Source organism: Solanum tuberosum, unplaced genomic scaffold, assembly GCF_000226075.1.
Source record: "Solanum tuberosum cultivar DM 1-3 516 R44 unplaced genomic scaffold, SolTub_3.0 scf00661, whole genome shotgun sequence".
NCBI lineage: Eukaryota > Viridiplantae > Streptophyta > Magnoliopsida > Solanales > Solanaceae > Solanum > Solanum tuberosum.
Window position 1 is genome coordinate 81,811 of NW_006239581.1, and position 8,581 is coordinate 90,391.

Sequence of the window (8,581 nt, forward strand, 5' to 3'; positions counted from 1 at the left end):
TTTCAAACGCCATCTATATATACTGTGTGTATACTTCTAATTGCTTCAACACTTATCTAATTAATACCAATGATTAACATATATACGTAATATGTTTGAATGATTTTTTAATTTTTTTTGTATATTGCTAGCTGAACTTGACTGCAATTCATTGCTAAAGGGAAACCATTGGTTGTGGAATTCTGTAGTGATAGTTAAATAATTTACTCGACAATTTTTTATGTAGTTTTAGGCTATAGTATAATGTCATCATTCGAATGTATATAACCTCCCCAGAATAGATGCTTGACAAAAGAATGTCAACTGTTACGGTCAAATTAATGAATCTAACATGTAATGTGTATTCAATAGCTTTTATTCAGATATTTTATATATATATATGCATGTTAAGGAATTCAATCAATAATTATCTATGGATCTAAATGTGAATCCAGTTATTATTGTATATTAACTTGAGGTCGGTGTAAAATTCATAAACTTCAAAACAGATGCCATTCCGATCCCTACATCCTGAGAAAGAACTTCCACTTGGATTAATTTCAAGTCTCGAGTTCTTGTTTAGAATTTTCTTATATGAAGTTGGAACAAAAACTTCAATGCAATTAATTCAAATTAACAAGTAGTCGTGATGACATAACAAATGTCTGGAGGATAAAACAAAAATCATTTATTTCCGAGTTTTCTTTGCCGATAGACCAATCAATAGTGTTCTATTAAAAATAAGACTGGCCGTTGAGGGACACTCTGTAATCCCTAAAACAGATTCCTCATATTATTTATTCAATGATGAGATATTATTTATTCTCTTTTTTTTTGTATGTTGCTGGACTTGACTGCAATTCATTGCTAAAGGAAAACTATAGTGGTTGTGGAATTCTACAGTGATAGTCAAATAATTTACAATTTAAATCGGCGAATCTAATAGGCAATGTGTGGTTTATGTGAATCCAATAATTTTTATCGAGACCTTTTATATGTATTAGAGAATTCATTAAAGATCTATAAATATTTAGTTGTGAACTCAAATATTAATTTGAGATGGATGTAAGAATTCATAAATTTCAAATCTTGACCGGAGCTCGAATGTTACTCAATATGAAAAAAAATTATGTAATCACAAATTAACTTGCATTAGTAAATTGCATGACATCGCTGTACATGAGGCAGAATCATTCTTGTGAAAGCAATATTTCGATATACTTTCATCATCTAAAATAAAATAAAATTGTAGACATTGATGTCTCGTATTTTCTCAAAAAAGTGATTCTATTGAGGGAATTTGGTATGAGAACGATGATCTCGATGAGATTGATAATCCATCCAATCTTTCTTCTAAGAACATATTGATTTAACCCCATAAGCGGGGTCGCGAGTGAGGAAGAAGATATGAATGAAAAATGTTGAATATGTTTTTGGTTAAAAAATAAAATATGCATATCCTTAAATAAAATGGCCATGATGTATCACAGTATGTGATCACCTAATATAAAGATAAATATTGAAGGTGCATTTGATCTAATTTTTAGTTTGTATGTGTAAGCCTTTAACCTTATTAGTTGATTATTTATATGTTAAACATCGATTAACTAGTACTCTATTATATAAAATAAATCATTTGAAGAGGTCGTTTTTCTCATTTTGGTGCATGTCACAAAAAATGTGATATAATAAAGATGGATGTTTGTTAACTCAACATTAAATATTTTTAACAATGATCATATTTCACAAAAAATGCAAGTTGCATATATAGAAGGAGGAATTTAAAAAATGATATCATCGGACTCTCAATAACGACAAATCAACGATCAAAGTTGCTTACGATTCCGGTATTCACGAAAAATCAAATCAAATCAAATCGAAGAAAAAAAAAAGACCGGTACCTTTTGGTTTGGTTTGATTATAATTTTTTTAACTTTAAAAAACTGACAAAAATTGATTTGATTTTAGTTTTAAGCGGAAAAAAGAGAGAGAACCAAACTGGCTATATAATGCCATGTTTAGACATGTAATATGAAATTATGATCCAAAATAAAATAGATATGAAGTTAAAATTTTGTATGGACATGTAATTTGAACTTTTTAAGTTGCATTTTTATTTTTCATAAACCTGAAAACACACAAATTGTGAAAATTAGCAAAATTTCTTAATTTTTTATTCAAGTTTACTATAAATGAGCAAATTATAGTTCATATCAAAATATCTTAAGATGTTGCATTGATAAATCACATTAGGGGTGTACAAAATTGAACCGAAAACCGAATCAAATCGCAAACCAAGTCAAATCAAGAAAGAAACCCGACTAGTGGTTGATTTGACTTGGTTTGGTATTGAAAAAAAAACCCGATTATATTTGGGTTGGTTTGGTTTTAAACTAAAAAAAACCAACTCGAGACCAAACCAACCCGACATTATATATATAATTTTAAAATTTTATTTTATACATAAAATATTTACTTTGATATGATTTTTAAATATTTCTTATACTTTTTCATAGTTTTTATCTTTTAATATATTATTTCAAGTTTTGAAACTTAGAATTCTGAATGGTTCAATAAAGATTATAGTCCACAGATGTTGGTAATTATAATAAAGCTTAAATCAAAATCAAATTAATAATAATGCAAAAAGAAAATCAATTCAACACTAAGAATGACAATAATATTGAATATTTGTTCTTTGGTTTTACATTGGTTTAGACAATTCAAATACATAATCTAATTTTAATTTCCTTTAATATTTAGTCATGTAACTAATACTTATTAAACTTATTTTAGCATGATTTAGTACTTTTAAATTATGATCATTTTCATTATGACTTGTTAATTTGCAATATTTGTTTTACGCGATTTCATTATTATTATTTTTTTGTTGGATATTTTAGTGTCATTACTCATATCATATTTTGTGTTATTTTCTTAAGAAACACCTTAGATAGTTGTATTTTGGTAGGACTAAAGAAATATTTTGAAGTACAAGTAAATTTATATGTTTGTATGAATACTTTACCGAAAAAACCCGAGGTTGAAAAAACCCGAGTTTTATTGGTTTGGTTTGGTTATAGATTTAAAAATTGACACAAATGGTTTGATTTGATATTTGAAAAACTCGAACCAATCCGATCATGTACACCCCTAAATCACATATCTCCATATTTCTTTTATAAATAATTATTTATGTTTACAAACTTTCAAATACACATAATTTAATATTGATTCACTAGTCAACAATAGTAGTAACTAGTTATTCTTTAAACTTCAATATGACCCTTTCACATGATATGGAACAATCTTCACGCCAAGCATGACTTTTTTTTTTGCAAAATTAAAAATGATAGATCCTCAATTTCACCAAATCAAAACATGACCAACACGATCCAAACTCAATTTTTAGGTCAGTAGATGAATAGTTTACTTCTAAAGAGATGCTTCAAACCAGTCATGAAATTAGGTCTTGAATGCACAAATGACTAAATATTTTCCTTCATACCAAACACATCCAAAATGGAAAAAAGTGAATAATTCTCATGGTCAAACAGCTCGAGTAATTTGCAAGAAAGTTAAATAATTGCTCCAATTCTCAAAGCAACTTATATTCCTTTCCAAACAACAAGGTTTTCCAAATTTGCTTTCTAATATTCTGAGGCATCACCTGTGGCGTAGCTACATGGTGGTCAGTTGGACACCCCTCATCGAAAAAAATACCATATATACAAGTACAATGATGCACGAAATGATTAAATAACATATTTTGAACACTTTTAAACAACAAGTTGTTGTAGCCAAGTGATTTTAGATGCTTAGAATGAGATAGTGCTCATGTGTTCGAAACAAACATATTCAAATACATGTGGAGTACATTGCTGCAGAAAGCAGTCTTGTGATTCAGTAGAAGAATTTGGCATACAGATTATAAAGTGAAAGCAAAGTACTCTCCGTTACACGAAAAGTATATATACATTCTCCCATTAATGTATTTATTACAAGTAATTCATGAAACACAAAGCAGTAAATTTGAACTCATTGTTTACTCATCAACTTTAATTTGTTCAATTCCACTCTAAACATATGGCAGAAGCTTTCCTTCAAATTCTGATTGAAAATATCACTTCTTTCCTTGAAGGGGAACTTTCATTGCTTTTCGGTTTTGAAAATGAGTTTGAAAATCTTTCTAGCAGGTTTTCTACAATCCAAGCCGTGCTTGAAGATGCTCAGATGAAGCAACTCAAGGACAAGGCAATTAAAAACTGGTTACAGAAACTCAAGGACAAGGCAACAAATTAATAATAATTTGTTTTAGTTACTGGTTCATATCAGATTCTGAAAATGATTGAATGTAAATATGAGGCAACAAGACTCAAGCAATATCGACTAGGGCGTTGTCATCCAGGGATTATCACTTTCCGTCACAAGATTGGGAAAAGGATGAAAGAGATGATGGAGAAACTAGATGCAATTGCTAAGGAAAGAATGGATTTTCATTTACAAGAAAAGTTAATAGAGAGACAAGTTGCTAGACGGGAAACAGGTACTCATCTTAAATTAGTATTACAACAAACTTTGTTTATATTCATTTTTCAGCAATTATCAGATTCAGTTCTGTTTTTGGGGTGAGGGAAAGTTTCAAAGATTTTCCCTAAATATTTGTTTCTAGTGTCTAACCCTTCACTATCTTTGATGATAGACATATAACTTATTTTCTGTTTATAGAGTTTGTGCCCTTTTTCTTAAAGTTCTTAAAAAGATTGTAGAAGAACTTTACGCGCCACTACTCGATAGTCTAGGCATCAACTGTGGACATTACTGGCATAAGGATGAAATCGTCATCCTCCTTTTATCTTCTAGACAAAAGGTGAAAAGAAATGATTTATCAACAGGTTGAGTCTAGCCAAACCCTCCACCATTCATGGTAGTATTAATTGAAAAAACAAAATCTGACCGGTCGTCAATTTGAAAATGACAAAAATTGTGATTACAATACAGTAGAAGTACGTACTTGATGATTTCTTGAAAGCAATTTCACCAATAAGAAAATCTAGGAAATGCTCGAGTATTTATCACTTTTGAAAATGACGGCAACAAATTAATAATAATTTGTTTTAGTTACTGGTTCATATCAGATTCTGAAAATGATTGCAGAAGAAATAGAGAAACTTCAAAATATGTTTTAGGACTTTTTGCCAAGTGGAACTCAGCATGATTTTCTCATGTCTCCTGCTCCTCAAGCTCATCTATATATATCTCTTTAAGGCGTGCATATATTATTCTTTATTTTCTGCCGACTCCTAATGATCTTGAATGTAACAATATTCTCGTGTGGACATTGCTTGGACCAGGTTCTATTTTAACTGAACCACAAGTTTATGGAAGGGACAAAGAGGAAGATGAGATAGTGAAAATCCTGATAAACAATGTTAGTGATGCCCAACAACTTTCAGTCCTCCCAATAGTTGGTATGGGGGGACTAGGAAAGACAACTCTTGCCCAAATGGTCTTCAATGATCAGAGAGTGATTCAGCATTTCGATCCCAAAATATGGGTTTGTGTCTCGGACAATTTTGAAGAGAAGAAGTTGATAAAGGCAATTGTAGAATCTGCTGAAGGAAGGCCACTACTTGGTGACATGGACTTGGCTCCACTTCAAAAGAAGCTTCAGGAGTTGCTGAATGGAAAAAGATACTTACTCGTCTTAGATGATGTTTGGAATGAAGATCAAGAGAAGTGGGCTAATTTAAGAGCAGTCTTGAAGGTTGGAGCAAGTGGTGCTTCTGTTCTAACCACTACTCGTCTTGAAAAGGTTGGATCAATTATGGGAACTTTGCAACCATATGAATTGTCAAATCTGTCTCAAGAAGATTGTTTGTCGTTGTTCAACCAACGTGCATTTGAGCACCTAGAAGAAATAAATCCTAACCTTGAGGCTATCGGAAAGGAGATTGTGAAAAAATGTGGTGGTGTGCCTCTAGCAGCCAAGACTCTGGGAGGTATTTTGCGATTCAAGAGAGAAGAAAGAGAATGGGAACATGTGAGAGATAGTGAGATTTGGAAGTTGCCTCAGGATGAAAGTTCTATTCTGCCTGCCCTGCAACTTAGTTACCATCACCTTCCACTTGATTTGAGACAATGCTTTACATATTGTGCAGTATTCCCAAAGGATACCAAAATGGAAAAGGAAAAATCTAATCTCTCTCTGGATGGCACATGGTTTTCTTTTATTCGAAAGGAAACTTGGAGCTAGAGTATGTAGGTAATGAAGTATGGAATGAATGGCCAATGAGATCTTTCTTCCAAGAGATTGAAGTTAAATCTAGCAATACTTATTTCAAGATGCATGATCTCATTCATGATTTCAATACTTATTTCAAGAAGCATGATCTCATTCATGATTTGGCGACATCTCTGTTTTCGGCAAGCACATCAAGCAGCAATATCTGCCAAGTAAGTGTAAAATATTACCCATATATGATGTCCATTGGTTTTTCTGAAATTGTGTCTCCTTACTCTCCTCCTCTCTTGCAAAATTTTGTCTCGTTGAGGGTACTTAATCTAAGTTACACAGAACTTGAGCTGGAGCAGCTACCGTCTTCCATTGGAGATCTAGTACATTTAAGATACCTAAACTTGTCTAGCAATCTTAGAATTCGTAGTCTTCCAAAGCAGTTATGCAAGCTTCAAAATCTGCAGACTCTTGATTTACATGACTGCTGGTCACTTTCTTGTTTGCCAAAACAAACAAGTACACTTGGTAGTCTCCGAAATCTTTTATTTGATGGTTGTCCATTGACTTGTATGCCACCAAGGATAGGATCTTTGACATGCCTTAAGACTCTAAGTTACTTTGTTGTGGGAAGGAAGAAAAGTTATCAACTTGGTGAACTACGAAACCTGGATCTCCATGGCTCAATTTCAATCACACACCTTGAGAGAGTGAAGAAGCATACAGAGGCAAAAGAGGCCAACTTATCTGCAAAAGCAAATCTGCACTCTTTAAGAATGAGTTGGTATAAATATGGACCATATTGTTTACATGAATCAGATGTGCTTGAAGCCCTCAAACCACGTAGATATGAATCAGAAGAAGTTAAAGTTCTTGAAGCCCTCAAACCACACCCCAATCTGACTTCTTTAACAATCATTGGCTTCAGAGGATTCCGTCTTCCCAGACTGGATGAATCACTCAGTTTTGAAAAGAGTCGTCTCTATTAGAATTGAAGGTTGCGAAAACTGCTTATGCTTACCACCATTTGGTGATTTGCCTTGTCTAGAAAGTCTAGTGTTAGCAAATGGGTCTGGGGAGGTGGAGTATCTTGAACAGGATGATGTCTCCACAAGAAGATGGTTTCCATCCCTGAGAAAACTTAGTATATGGGACTTCCGTAATCTGAAAGGATTGCTCAAAAAGGGAGGAGAAGAGCAATTCCCTGTGCTTGAAGAGATGGATACTGATAATTGCCCTATGTTTGTTATTCCGACCCTTTCTTCTGTCAGGAAATTGGTAATTTTTGGGGAGGCAGATGCAACAAGTTTGAACTCCATATCCAATCTTTGCGCTCTTACTTACCTCCACATTAGCAGTATCATCAAAGCCACTTCCCTCCCAGAAGAGATGTTGAAAAGCCTTGCGAATCTCAAATACTTGAAAATCTCTGGGCTCTGCAATCTCAAAGAGCTGCCTAGCAGCCTGGCTAGTCTCATCAATGCTTTGAAGAGTCTGGATGTTGAAAGTTGTTATGCACTAGAGAGTCTCCCCGAGGAAGGAGTGAAAGGTTTGACTTCACTCACAGAGTTATCTATTTTTTGCTGTGAGATGCTAAAATGTTTACCGGAGGGATTGAAGCACCTAACAACCCTCACAAGTTTAAGCATTAGTCGCAGTCCAACACTGGAAAAGCAGTGTTAAAAGGGAATAGGAGAAGACTGGCACAAAATTGCTCACATTCCTAATCTGAAACTATATGAGTGAGTTATTTGTAATTATTATTTCTCTGTTTGTGAGTCTCTCTAGTTCCTGCCATGGGTTGTAAATTTCTGGGTATTTTTTGGAAACATATTAACGATTTGTAAGATCCTTTTGTATTATAGCTACTTGTTAATGTTGTAATTATTGGCCAACAACTGTTGATTACCACTCTCTGAACGCTGAATAAAACTATTCATGTTATTGTTTACATTAAGGGCATGTTTGGAAATCCACTCTGGTAATTGGATTTTGTGTAATTGAGTGTAATTACATTGTCTATCTCGTTTGGTTGAACATGTAATTACCTGGTTAGCAAGTAATTGGGTGTAATTACACTCTCCAATTCACATGGGAGGCTATGAATTGCGGGTAATTACTTGATGACTTTCCAAACAGACTCTAAGGGTGTGTTTGGTATGAAGGAAAACATTTTACGGAAAATGTTTTCCAATTTTCTCATGTTTTGTTGGGTTAAATGTTTTTCAAATCAACTCATTTTCCTCAAATTTAAGGAAAATGGCTTCCCTTCAAAACTTAAGGAAAACACTTTCCAAAACTCTCTTCCATTTTCAAATTACAATTACTTTTTTGTTGAAAAAATCAATTTATTTTGTCCCTACCCTC

At 33.1% G+C, this 8,581-nt stretch overlaps 1 pseudogene; it reads left to right on the forward strand.

Moving 5' to 3' along the window:
• The first annotated feature begins 4,065 nt into the window (after positions 1–4,065).
• Positions 4,066–7,960, forward strand: LOC102596540 (putative disease resistance protein RGA1; annotated as a pseudogene).
• The last annotated feature ends 621 nt before the right edge of the window (positions 7,961–8,581 follow it).